Genomic DNA, 13501 nt, shown 5'->3' with positions numbered 1-13501 from the left:
ATTCTGAATTTTGTGAAAAAACATATATGTTTGTTAGGATGTCAGTTTAATGTGTATTTTGAAAATTCTCTTTATTTTTAGATATCTATTTTAAATAAAACATTTAATAAATAAATGGTATGTGCATGAGTGAGTGTCTGTTTATGTATGCTGCTCTATATACATTTACAAAGCTTTAAAAATCATGTAGTAACTAACAATACACACCCACAATCACATATACAGACACTTATGCACACAAATACATACATACACAAATAAAATACCATCTTATCAACTCAGAATTATGTTTTCCATTTTATGCATATACTCAAAATTCCAATACTGTTCATATATGTAAAAGTAGTTCTTAGTGGCATATGTATACATATGAATATTTTGAAACATTCATACATATTTGAATAACCCCACACTTAGCTTTGCATCTATGTTTTCTATAATCCTAAAAACCCTTATAAATATAAATATAGATATAAAAATACATATGTACACATAACTCTTAGGTTATGTGAATGCTCTCACTAATGTCCACTATGAAAGTGTATTTGTGGTGTTTTACACACAAACAAACAAACAAACAAACACACACACACACACACACACACACACTGCTTATTTCATATACACATAGATACACATAGAGTAGCCTTATTAGGTTGTTAGGTTGTTTTCCTCATGGTTTGGGGGATAAGCTTCATTACTTTCTAATATTAACTTGTGTACATATATATTCATACTCTGTGCCAGAAAGCTTTAATTTAATCAAAACTTGGAGATTAAATAATTAAACCTGTCAAAATCCACAGTTTTCATTGCTAATTAGTCATAGTGAGGTCTAAGTATCATTGTGTGCAGGCTTCCTAAATTTAGCAGTGTAGTATTACATAGATCACACACAAAAACAGCGCCTACAAGTCTCTGGGGATCAAATGCACGTCAGCAAGTGCATGGAGGCTGAGTCCTCCCTTTACCTATTAAAGAGATACTCCTGCATTGCATGTTCTTTGTCTGCACATAGCAACCCAAACCACTTGCCATCCTTAATTCTATGAGGATCTCAGAGTTGTAGGAAGGTGATGATCAGTTCTGTGCTGCATGTCTGTGCCCAGCTGAAAGGCAGAACTCCTTTCTGTAAGAAAGCTGCTTTTCTCTCTGCATCCACAGCCTGTCTACATCCCCTCCTGACAGATTTGAGAAAGAATAAAAAAAGGCAAGCCTGCTTAGTGTTTTTTTTCCTTAATTCCCTTTCTTCAAAGAAGTAATAAATCAATGCATAAAGCAAAGATGTCTAACATCCTAACTGCCTTATTTCCATGTGCACATATTCAGGGCCTGGAGACAGCCTGCTAAATATCAACATTAATTAACACAATCAAACTTTCAGTTCAGTCTAATAGTGAGTCCTCTGTCTATATGAGGAAGAAGCTTTGAAGTCCAATGAACACAGTCTCCCGCCCCCCACAAAAAAGCAAAAAAGAAAAAACTAAACTTGCTTTCCATTTGTCCCCTAGGTAATACCTGTTTCATCATTTATAAAACAGATTAGTGTGAGCATGAAATGGTTTCCATACACTGTCTATTCCATTCTCTTTGTGGGCATGGCCTGAGCAAAAACATCCTTCTGTGTCAGTCTCTTGCCTATTACATATGCTTTGTGGTGGGGATATTTAATTGTATTTCCAAACTGCTATCACTATCCTTCCTATTTGAGTGGACTCTTGAGTGCGATTTCATTCAAAGTAGGGAAAACAATTGAGCCACTAATCATTGCTTAGGTTCATATAATTTAAAGGTTGTAAGTATCATATTAATCTCATATGTAATAAGGAGATAACAAAGTTCCTTAAATAGTTCTGACTGCTAAAAGATATTAGTACTGGAGTTGGAAGATAAGTTTTTCCATATTATTTTCTTCTGATATAAGAGGTATGAAGGGAGTGCTAGGATCTTAGATGAGTTGGGGGAGGGGAACCATGATCAGAATATATTATAAAGAAAAATCCCTATTTTCAATTAAAAAATATAAAGGGGAAAAACTGCTGAGATTTGAGAAGGTGCAAAAATAGTAATATTTGTGCAGGAAAAAATTACACATCTCATGCATGATCCACCTTTACTGGGTACCTGAAGGCATCATTAAGAAGTCCCCTTTTTACAGAAAATGTAGACTATCACAGTAAACAACAACTGAACACAGTGCAGAGATCAACAGACCATGGGGAGCCCAGGCCCAGTGATCTACATCTACTTCATGGCTCCTGCATCCATGGCTCAGGGAACAGTGTAGAAGAGGACAAAGGAAGACTGTAAGAGCAGGGTCGGTGGGGAACATGGGAGGATGAGAGGGCCAGGGAAAGGGGAGGTTAGTATGTAAATAAGAGTGCTTCTAAAATAAAACAAAAAGAGCCAGAATACAGGAAGTCTTCTTTGAAACACTCTTCCTAGAAATGCCTGCATGAGCAAGACCATAACAATGACAATCTCATGGGTATGTTATTTTGAAAGGTAGTTAAATTTCATGGAGTTCCACCTCTAGATAAAAAAAAAAAAACTCAGGCTAGATAATCTGTTCTATCAATATGGTTTACAATGGGGGCACACTATTAGCTCTTGAAAAAGTTGAAATATAAGGTCATATGAGGTTGTTTGTGTTGTGGATCTATAGTAATACTCTATACTAGAAGAAGTAATTATTGTCTATGGAATCCCACTGGGAGATAAAAGGTAGGAAAATTGTTATTGGATTTCTCCAATGTCCTGACTTATGTGATCTCTTCATAATGATTGTGTTAACCTTCATTCCTTCATGGCAACCTATAATATGAAATTTATGATTTTTCTAAGTTGTATGAGTCTTTCTGAGAGTGGTATTAGTAGAACTGGGAACCTACTGAATCTCAAAAACATATTGATAAGATGTCTGGCTAGAGAGTAATTATTAATATGTTTAATATTCATCTCCTAGAATTTTAGGTTCAGAGAAAGGGCAAACAACCTCATTAGTATGGTCTTATTAGAGCAATAGAGGCGTAAATTAAAAATTAATTATGAGTCAGAAAAAGGAGATTCTGTTCCAAGAAGAAAGTAAAATGAATGCAATATGGAAGAAGGGACAGGGAAAGTTAGGAAATTGCAAATAATTTCATTAGTTGAGTAAAATGGCATGGATACTAGGAAAATATCAGCTGTGAATAAAAGAATATGAGAGTAAAAGAGATCTTGACATTTCTTTCCCCAAAGTTGATAGGAGGCAATCAACAGTTAAGGTGATAAAAATGGAATGAGATTTTGTAGTTTTTCTTTTCCACCATGCTTGACATGACCACTGCTCATTGTAAATCAGAGATTATATAGTGACCTACAGAACACCTTGGCCCTCAGTTATAACAATCTAATGTAACAGCAGTGATAACTAAGTATTTGCTAAGGACAGAGAGGCTGTCAGTATTCCTAATGGGAGGCATATTCTCAGTTCAAGCCTACATACTTTCTTGTCATCATTGTTGCATGTGGTCTTGTGGATGCTGAGTATAGAATAAATGAAAGGAAGTAGGGGCTTAGAGATTCAGTGACACAGATTTCATAAACAGCCACCCATGTTAGAGTAGAAGTTTTCAGGAATGCAATTGCCTCCAAATCACTCATGCTGTAAGCAACCATTCCCCATCTTTCCATAAGAAGCATCAGTATATTTTTTGGTTCACCATGCTGGACTTGGATCATCAATTTCTTTTATCTGTCGGTATTCAATACAGGAAAAAGTCATGATCCAACTAACTGCTGGATTATGGTTTTACTTTGAAAAAGTGGAAAATAAAAGGCAATTACTCAAGGGGACATTACCATATTTTAGGTAGAATGTGGAAGGCTTAGATGAAGGCAGTTGTCAGTGGATTTAAGAAATGTTGATGATCATAGAGCCTGAACTATCTATGTTCTGTTCAGGAAGTTGCCTCCTATGCCAATGCATTCAAGGCTATTTCCCCCACTTTATCTTCTATCAAGTTCAGTGTATCTGGCTTTATGATGAGATATTTGATTGACTTGGACTTGCGTTTTCTGCAGGATGTTAGATATAGATCTATTTGCTATTAGCTACATTCAGAGATACAGCTAGACCAGCACCATTTGTTGAAGATGCCTTCTTTTTTTATTATATATTTCTGGCTTCTTTATCAAAAATAAGTTATTCTGAGGTATATGGATTTATATCTGGATCTATGTTTCAGTTTCATTGATAAAGATCTATGCTTTTATGCCAATATCATGCAGTTTTTATTACTATAGCTTTGTAATACAGTTTGAAATCTTGGATTGTGATACCTCAGAAACAATCTAGATTTCTGTCAACCAAAGAATGGGTAAAAAAAATGTGGTATAATGTTTACACAATGGTGTATTACTTATCTGTTAAAATCAATGACATCATTAAATTTTCAAGCAAGTGGATGGAACTAGAAAAAAATCATCCTGATTGAAGTAACCCACACCCAGACAGACACACAAAGTATAGTATGTACTCAATTATAAGTGGATTTAGCTGTTAAGTAAAGGATAAACATACTACACTCCACAGAGGCAAAGTAACAAGGAAGGCTCAATGGGGGATACATGGATCTCCCTGGGAACAGGAAATTGAATAGATTTTTCAGTGGGCTAATAACAGGAGGGTTGAGAGGGGGTTGGGAGAGAAAGATGGGAGAGAAGACTGGAATTAGGTGCATTTCAGGCGTGATGAGTATTCCTAGTGCAATGGAAACTACTCGGAATCTATGGGAGTGAGGCTAATGAAGACTCCTTGAGATGGGGAAACTGAGACTAATCTGGCCATATTCTCTAACAAGTCAATGCTTCCTGCTATGCGACTGGGACACCAACTCAGCAACAATATGACTTTGATCTAAAATCTGTTCAGCCTACAAGATGTGCTTTGGTAATGGTGGCATAAAACTTGTGGGTCAGGTCAACCAATTTCTGTTCCAACTTGTGGCCCAGGGTAGAAGAGGGAACTCACACCTGACATCACTTGGATGTCCAAGAACCCTGAGTTTGGATAGCTCAAGACCTAGGATAGAACCAAACATGCATGGCAAAAAAAAAGTCAACGTAATGATTCCTAATTATATTCTGCTGTACTCATAAACTGTATCCTAGCTGGATCATCATCAAAGATGCTTCATCTGGCAACTGATAGGAGCAGATGCAGAGAAACACAGACAGACATTAGATGCAGATTTTGTAATCCCAATGAAGAGGGTAAGGGAGGATTGTAGGAGCCAGGGGGAATGGGAACACCAGAAGAACACAGCCTACAGAATCAATTAATTAGGCCTCATATCAGTTCACAAAGACCAAAGTGACAATCAGGGAGCTTGTAACAGTTTGATCTAGGTCTGTTGTGGAGTTTTCTTGTCCACCAGGGTCCCACAGCCAGCTTGCCCCAAATAGACACACAGAGACTTCTATTAATGATTAAATTGTTGGCCAATGGCTAGAGCTTCTTACAAGATAGCTCTGTCTTAATGATTAACACATAACTGCTAATATATGTATTTCTACATGGCCTTATGTTACCGGAGAATGCCTGACATGTGCTATCCTCCTCGTCCCTCCATGGTGTCTCTTTTCGGTGCTCTCTCTGCTTACCTTTCTCAGAATTCTCCTCATCTCTTAGACTGGTAGCCCCCACCTATCCTTCCTGTCTGGCCACTAGTCAAGCAGTATTTTACTCATTAACCAATTAGAGAAACATATACACAGAAGGATATCCCTTGTCATTCCTCTGCATGTATGTTTTGGTTGTGTAGCTTAATGTTCTTGTTGAACTCCCAAAAATAGGAGTGCGGGTTGTCGCTAATACTTTTGCCAAGTCTTAGGACCCTTTTCCTACTACTGTGTTTTCTCTTCCAACCTCGATATGAGAATGTGTGCCTAGTCTTACTGTGAGTTGTTGCCATGTTCAGTTGATATCCTGTTATGGTAAATCTTTCTGCCAAGGCTGCCGAGTTCTGCCCACTGCGTAGATGGACAAAATAATACAGAGAAATTCTTGGCCAGTGACTAGGATTCTCATCTGTTAGCTCCGTCTTAATTATCATACATCTATATATTTTATAAGACTTATCTTATCAGACACCTTCCATTGGTGTCCCTCCTTGCCGGTGGATCACATTGTGCCGCTGGAGGAAGAGTGGAGGGGAAAAGGGACACTTCCTGTTTCTCCTTGTTTAAATATGAGTCTCCTTGCTATGTCACTTCCTGCCTGGATCACCACTTCTCTACTACATTTCCCAGAATACCCTTTGTCTCCTAGTCCTGTCTCATTGGCCAAACAGAACTTTATTCAATAATAAATAAGATGAACATACACAGTACATTCCCCATCAATATCCCTTGGAGACCTGCTCTTTTCTGAAGGGAAATGGAGAGTGGATCTGAGGGAGAGGGGAAATGTGTTGGGGGGGAACAAAGAGGAGTGAAGGGAAAGGAAATTGTAGTAGGGATATAATATATGAGAGAAGAATAAACAAACAAATAAACATTTATTTGTTTCTTATGAAACATTTGATTCAAATAACCACTTGATGATAAAGAAACAGGGTATCTAATTAAATAGGAGGATTTATTGAGAGACAAAGTTTCATATGAAATAATGTTAAGTTTTGGTGAATGGACATAGATGGATAAGCATATTCAATAGCAAAGAGAAGCTCTATCTTGGAAGTGCTGAGCTTTAGGCATCAACAAGATTTGAGGCAGAAATGTATATTGATCTGTCTCACCTACAGAGTATTCCAAAGGATCATTGACTTCAGTAACCATTAATGTTAAGTATTTCAATGATACTGAAACAAAAGACCAGTAGCATTAGAAATCAAACATCTGTTGGAGTGGCCACAGAACAAAATAGTATTTGATACATGTGCCTCATTGTAATCACCAATGCTGATGTCAATATCAGTCCTATATTAATGAAGAAATCCAGAAGAGTTTTAAAGAAATACCACCCACAATTGGATCAAATGATAGGATAAGGATGGTTGAGGAAATAGTTATTCTCTCATCAGAAGGAAGACCTAATTCACACTAAGGCCCTTGTGGCAATATGACTATCATTTCATTATTGTTTCCTCTCTCCCTGAGAACAAATAATGTTTTTGTTTGTTCTATGAAATTTACAAAGGTGTCATTTAGTTAGAGAATGTGGTATAATAAAATGAAACCTATCTTTATATGCTTGAAGACACAAAATTCAAGACACCACAGATACCAAAGATTGGTAATTTTTTGTTATTGTTGGCTTAGGTTCTTCAAGTAACAGCTGATACTGTATAATTTCATTCCAGGAGCCTAGAAACTATGTTCTGCCTCTTTGTGAATTATAATGACAAAATCTATGATTTGACTGTGGGAATTGCTGCCATGCCTTACACTACTCCTATTTGTGTGTTTTGTCATCAGAACCCAATATGTAATTTCACATGATTCTGTGGTACATTTCTCCAGTCCTGCATTTTCACCGATTGTTTTCCAACCTCTCACTTAGTGGTAATAACTTGTAGAAGGGCTATTCTACATAGGGAGGGCCTCATAGGTAAATTATGTATAGCCCTCAAACCCTACGTGACTTGGCATGAGTAATGAAGCACCACTATGTGTTTCTAATCTTAAGGAAATTGGGACAAGATAATTAAAGAGATCTCTTCTACTTCTGGTATTCTATGAATCCATAATGAAGGAGATAACATTTGAGTTGACATTTAAAAGATAAATTGAACTTTTCCAGAAGGAAAATGAATACAATGATTTTGAATGGAGAAGAATTAGGCAGGCCTGGTATAAACAGTAGCATTTCAATGATGTTATGTGGGGCAAGTCAGCGAGAATGGATGATTGAAAATAAATTAAAGATCAATGTGAAAGTTATGGAGAAACAAGAGGCTTAGACACTATGGAGCACAGATTCCCTAAATCACAAAGGATCCTTATGCGAACCAAAGTTCTTCTCCCAATCCATACCAAACTTTTAAGATAAGGTTGGCAATGGCACTAAAGCCAGACCCTTTTATTAGTTTTCTTTCTCATTGTTGTGAGGCAATGCCTGAGGAAAGAAAATCAAATGTAGAATATTTTTGCTTATTAGTTGAGAGCTCTAAGGCCATCCTGCAGGAGATGTCATGGCATGAAGGTAACTAAAAGCTATGGCAGCAGGAACATGGGGCTATTGCTGAAATTATAAAACATCAGGAAGCAGAGGGTTGACAGGATCGGAGCCATCCTAGAGCCTTCATCCAGTAGCAAAAGAAGACACCCATAGCTAAACACTGAGTTGATCTCCTGGAATCCAGTTGCAGAGATGGAGGAGTGATGAGCAAAGGCATTAAGACAGGCTGGAGAAACCCACAGAAACAGCTGACCTGAACAAGGGGGAGCTCATGGACCCCAGACTGATAGCTTGGAAACCAACATAGGACCATTTCAGACCCCCTGAGTGAGGATGCCAATTATGAGCCTTGGGCAATCTATGGGGCCTTTAGTAGTGGATCAGTATTTATACCTAGTATATGCATGGACTTTGGAAGCCCATTCCACATAGAGGGATACTTTCTCAGCCTAGACACACGGGGGATGGTGGTGGTGGTGTCCTAGGCCCTGTTCCAAATGATGTGACAGACATTGAAGACCCCCCATGGAAGGCCTCACCCTCCTTGTGAAGCAGAAAGAGAATGGGATGGGGGTTGGTGGGGGGGCAGAGGATCAGGGGAGGGAGAAGGAACTGTAATTGACATGTAAAACGAGCTTGTTTCTAATTTAAATAAATAAAAGAAAAACCTAAACCTCAAAGCTCACCCAACAGAAGGCTGTTACCTCCAAACAGTGTTACCTCCCTAAGGTTCCACAACTTCTCAAACCAGCAGCCTCAGCTGAGGTCCACATAGCGAGATATAAGAACTTGTTGTGGGGGGTCATTTCATATCCAAATAATAATGTTCCCTAAGGCATTCCATACCAAGTAATGAGATCCTCAGAAACAGGAACTCATTAACACCATCATAAAATCACAGGGCATACTCAAACAGTATTGTAAAGGCATACAGAATTTTTGTTGTTGCTGTTTTTTCTAGACAGGGATTTTCTGTGTAGCTTTATAGACCAGGCGGGTCTTGAGCTCTCAGAGATCTGCCTGCTTCTGCCTCCTGAATGCTGGGATTAAAGGAGTGTGCCACCACTGCCCAGCCAGAATTGTTACAGTAAAGAAACGTGTACCCTCCATTTTGCTATCTTTGGAATACTATCTTTGTTTATTTGCATCCCATCAGGCAAATAAGGGCATGAGATACTTTAGAGAAATGAAATATGTATGTAGAATTTAGGAAGATATCAGAAGTGTTAAGAGAAAGAGTTAAAGCCCAGGCATTATAGCAGAAAAGAACCACTGCCTAGTTGTTCAGAGCCTCCTCTTGAACTCACCCAAAGAAGCTACTTTCTCAAAGAACCTGCAATGGTTATTCTTTTTTTTTTTTTGATTTTTTTTTTTAGTTCAAGTTAGGAAATAAGCTTGTTTCACATGTAAGTCCCCTCTCCCTCTCCCTCACCTCACCCACATCACTTCTCCCCTACCCCCAACCTACTCCCACCCCATCCACCCACCACTCCCCAGGCAGGGTAGGGCTCTCAATGGGGGCTGTGCAAAGTCCACCAAATCTTCCTGTGCTGGGCCTTGGCCCTTTCCAATGTGTACAAAGCCAGAGTGTATCCCATCACGTGGGATGGGCTCTCAAAGTCCCTTTTTATACCAAGGAAAAATACTAATCTACTACCAGAGGCTTCCTGGAGTGCAGAGGCCTCCTTATTGACATCCATGTTCAGGGGTCTGGATCAGTCTTGTACTGGCCTCCCAGACAGCATCTGGGGTCGATGTGCTCTCCCTTTTTCAGGCCAACTGTTCCTGTGGGTTTCTCCATTCTGGTACAGACCCCTTCGATCTTCAATACTCCCTCTCTTCAACTAAATTCCAGATTTCAGCTCAGTGTATATCTGTGGATGTCTGTCTCTGCTTCCATCAGCCACTGGATGAGGGCTCTAGGATGGCATAAATAGAAGTCATCAATCTCATTTTAGGGGAAGGGATTTTAGGTTATCTTCTCCACCATGGCCTGGATTGTCAGATCGTGTCATCCTTGTAGGTCTCTGGAGATCTCCCTAGTTCCAGATCTCTTCTCAGACCTATAATGGCTCCATCTAATATTGCATCTCTCTTCCTGCTCTCTCTCCTCTATTTTTCCCCCAACTCAGTATTTCTGCTCCTCCATTTCCTCTCCTCTACTCTTCTTCTCTTGCTCTTATTGTGGCAGCACCCTCTGCCCTACCCTCATGCTTCCAATTAGCTCAGGAGTTCATGCCACTTCCTATTCCTGGGGTCCATTTATCCCTTAGAGTCCTTCATGCATCATAGTTTCTTTGGTTAAGAGGATTATAGGCTGGTAATCCTTTGCTCTATGTATAAAATTCAAAAAGAGTGAGTACATACCATGTTTTTTATTTTGTGACTGGGTTACCTCACTCCGGATGGTTTCTTCTAGTTCCATCCATTTGCCTGTGAATTTCAAGATTCCATTTATTTTTTTCTGCTGAGTAGCACTGCATTGTATAAATGTACCACATTTTCTCTTTCCATTCTTCAGTTGAGGGGCATCTAGGTTGCTTCCAGGTTCTGTCTTTTACAAACCGTGCTGCTATGAGCATGGTTGAACATATGTCCTTCTTGTATGAACATGCACTATTTGGGTATATGCCCAAGAGAGAAATGGCTGGATCTTGAGGTAGACTGATTCCCATTTTTCTGAGCAACTGCCATACTAATTTCCAGAGTGGTCTTACAAGTTCAAACTACCACCAGCAATGGAGGAGTGTTCCTTTTTCTCCACATCCTCTCCAGCATAGATTGTCATTGGTATTTTTGATTTTAGCCATTCTGACAGGTGTGAGGTGGTATCTCAGAGTTGTTTTGAGTTGCATTTCTCTGATGGCCAAGGATTTTGAGCACTTTCTTAAGTGTCTTTCAGCCATTTCAGATTCCTCTGTTGAGAATTCCCTATTTAGTTCTGCACCCCACTTTTTAATTTCATTGTTTGGTGTTTTGGTGGCTAGCTTCTTGAGCTCCTTGTATATTTTGGAAATCAGCCCTCTGTCAGATGTGGGGTCGTGAAAATCTTTTCCCATTCTGTGGGCAGTCATTTTGTCCTACTGACTGTGTCCTTTGCCTTGCAGAAGCTTCTCAGTTTCAGGAGGTCCCATTTATTAATTGCAGACCTCAATGTCTGTGCTACTGGCGTAAAGTTCAGGAATCGGTCTCCTGTGCCAATTTGTTCAAGGGTAATTCCTACTTTCTCTTCTAGAAGATTCAGTGTGGCTGGATTTATGGTTATCTTTGATCCATTTTCACTTAAGTTTTGTTCATGGTGACAGGTATGGATCTATCTGCAATCTTCTGCATGTCCAAATCCAATTGTGCCAGCACCATTTATTGAAGGTGCTATCTTTTTTCCATTGTATAGATTTAGCAACTTTGACAAAAATAAGGTATCCATAGGCACATGGGTTAATATCAGGGTTTTCAATTGGATTCACTTGGTCTATCTGTCTATTTTTGTGCCAATACCAAGCTGTTTTCAGAACTATGGCTCTATAGTAGAGCTTGAAGTCAGGGATGGTGATGCCTCCAGAAGATCCTTTATTGTAAAGAGTTGTTTTGGCTATCCTGGGTTTTTTATTTTTCCATATAAAGTTGAGTATTGTTCTTTCAATGTCTGTGAAAAACTGTGTTGGGATTTTGATGGGGATTGCATTGAATCTGTAGATTGCTTTTGGCAGGATTGTCATTTTTACTATGTTAATTCTACCTATCGAAAAGCATGGGAGATCTTTCCATTTTCTGGTATCTTCTTTAATTTCTTTCTTTAAAGTCTCAAAGTTCTTCTTGTACAGGTCTTTCACTTTTTTGGTTAGTGTTACCCCAAGATATTTTATGTTGCTTGTGGATATTGTGAAAGGTGATGTTTCCCTGATTTCTTTCTCTTTGGATTTACCTTGCTGAAGGTGTTTATCAGCTGTAGGAGTTCCCTGGTAGAGTTTTTCAGGTCACTAATGTAGACTATCATGTCATCTGCAAATGGTTATTCTTGTCTGACATTTTGATGAAATCTGTAATCACTGTGGAAACAAACCTCAAGGTATGCCCATAAAGGAATTTCTAGCTTAAGTTAACTGAGCTGGTATGATCTACCCTAAATATGACAGCACTTGTTCTATGAGCTGGAGTCTCAGATTGAATAGTAAAGAGAAATGTACCTGAGCCCAAGTTTTACTATGTTTAGTTTCCTGAATGTAAATACAAATAGAACAGGCTGTCCCAAGTTGCTGCTACCATATTTCCTGTCATGAAGTCATGACTGAAAGCATTCTTTGGAGCTGTAAATCAAAATTAGCCCTCCGTCTTTAACTTACATTTGTCAGTTACTTTTTTTGTGGCAACATGACAAGTAACTCGTATGGAGCCCATGATCCTGAAGTCTTTCTCTATATCTCTAGTTAAAGATGTAGAGGTAAGTGGGGGATTGATGGACAAATAAGAAGTGGTACCAAATAAAAGGACTTCTTGAATACCAGATGGCAGGGGCAGTTGAGATAAACACATCTCAGCCACCTTCAGCAGAGCAAGAACTGAGCCTTTTTTTTTTCCCCAAAGTTTGAGTTTGATGGCCTTTCTCTGTGAGAAGCACTAATGTAACAAGTTTGACTCACCAGGAGATGACGCATACAGCACAGGGAGTTTGAAAAGGCACTGCTTAACCTTGCTAAGAAACACTGACTTTAAGAACAGCTGGAATATTGCTTTCTGATCCTCAACCATCAGCCTGGCAAGGACAAGAGATGTTTTGATTAAAAACAAAAATATGCATAAAGAATACTTCATTGAGCAAATGAATATAGTGAATGTTGCTAGCACTGGGGAAAACAACTTGACTTAAAATAATCCTTTTTTATGTAAGTTAAGGTGGCACTGTAGCTACAGGATGCTAGAGTTGCTTATTATATAAAGAGACTATTTCAAAGTGTCTTTTATTGACGTTTTAAAGAAATATTTTTAATCTGCTCTTATAAAACCCAGTATTCATATTTTATTGGTAACAAATGAAACATCAGGTTGAAGTTGAGTGCTATCAATCTTGTGACTCAACCATGAATAAGGACTGCCTCTATGCATTGCATGAGTACTTGAGGTGAAAAACAGACAATGGTCTTTTTAGACAAACACTGAATTAATTATTGAGGGATTATAAGTGTGGAACATAAAATGAGGAGCACAGTGTAACTGATTTACTTACTCCTACTATGTGTAAAGACATGAAGGAAATAAAATATAAATAACAGCATCTCTATTTTCAGGCAAAGCTGATTTCTGTAAGAAACAAACCACTTGAACTCACTGAACAGTAGC

The sequence above is a fragment of the Cricetulus griseus genome, chromosome 6 (assembly GCF_003668045.3).
Source record: "Cricetulus griseus strain 17A/GY chromosome 6, alternate assembly CriGri-PICRH-1.0, whole genome shotgun sequence".
Taxonomy (NCBI): Eukaryota; Metazoa; Chordata; class Mammalia; order Rodentia; family Cricetidae; genus Cricetulus; species Cricetulus griseus.
This window is presented reverse-complemented; position numbering follows the sequence as displayed.